Source organism: Calidris pugnax, unplaced genomic scaffold (assembly GCF_001431845.1).
Source record: "Calidris pugnax isolate Ruff unplaced genomic scaffold, ASM143184v1 scaffold133, whole genome shotgun sequence".
NCBI lineage: Eukaryota > Metazoa > Chordata > Aves > Charadriiformes > Scolopacidae > Calidris > Calidris pugnax.
The window spans coordinates 2,347,749-2,349,178 of record NW_015090977.1 but is presented as its reverse complement, the minus strand read 5'-3'; positions in this window follow the sequence as shown (position 1 = coordinate 2,349,178).

Genomic DNA, 1,430 nt, shown 5'->3' with positions numbered 1-1,430 from the left:
CGCGGCGCGCCGGGGGGGGGGGGGGGGGGGGGGGGGGGGGGGGGGGGGGGGGGGGGGGGGGGGGGGGGGGGGGGGGGGGGGGGGGGGGGGGTTTGGGGAGGGGGGGGTCTGGCTGGATCAGGCCTCAGGTGCACGTTCCCCCCCCCCTCAAATCACCCCAGCAGCGATGGGGGGGGTCGCTGTCTCTGCTGGTTAATCCCACAATTGCATTAGTGCCGATTCGGCTTAACACAATTAGCCCCTAATTAGCTGCACCCCGAGGCCCCAGGCAGGGGGGTTGGGGGGGTGGAGTGCTGCCCAGGGTGTCCCCCCCTCTCCCCAGAATGTCCCCCTGTGTAGGTCCCAGCCCAACACGGGGGGTGACCTGGCACTGCCCGGGGTGGTGGCACATCCATGGGGACACTGTGAGGTCCTGGGGAATGGGGATGGTCTCCTGCCCATACTGGTGCCCAGTGCCAGCCTGTACTGGTGCCCAGTTCTTGCCCATACTGGTGCCCACTGCTAGCCCATCCTGCTGCCCATTGTAAGCCCGTACTGGTACCCAATGCCAGTCCTACACTGGAGCCAAATGCAAGCCCATAGTGGTGCCTAGTGCCAGCCCAAACTGGTGCCCAGCATCAGCCTGTACTGGTGCCCATTGCCAGCCCATACTGGTGCCCATTGCCAGTCCTCCACTGGAGCCAAATGCAAGTCCATAGTGGTGCCTGATGACCTCCAGTTCTGGTGCCCAGTGCCATCCTATACTGGTGTCCACACTGGCATTCCAGTGCCACCTCATACTAGTGCCCAGTGACAGCCTCATACTGGTGCCCAGTGCCAGCTCCTACCAGTCCTTGCCCGTACTGGTGCCCAGTACTAGCCCGTAATGCTGCCCAGTGTAAGCCCACACTGTTGCTTGATGCCAGCCCTATGCTGGAGCAAAAATGCAAGTCCATACTGGTGCCCAGTGCCCATCCAAACTGGTGGCTGAAAACAGCCAATTCTGCTGCCCAGTATCAGCCTGTACTGGTGCCCAGTGCCAGCTCTATACTGGTGCCCAGTACCAGCCCCAACTGATGCCCACTTACTGTCCATACTGGTGCCCAGTGCCAGCTCTATACTGGTGCCCAATGTGAGCCCTTATTGCTGCCCAGTTCTCACCCGTGCTGGTGCTCAGTGCCAGCCTATACTGGTACCCACTTACTGTCCATACTGGTGCCCAGTGCCAGCCTGTACTGGTGCCCAGTTCTTTCCCATACTGGTGCCCAGTGTAAGACCATACTGGTACCCAATGCCATTCCTACACTGGTGCCCAGTGCCAGCCTATACTGGTGCCCAGTGCCAGCCCCAGCTGATGCCCACCTCTTGTCCATACTGGTGCCCAGTGCCAGCCCTATCCTGCTGCTCAGTGCCACCCCGTGCTGCCCCCCCCCCATCCCGCCGTACCGGAG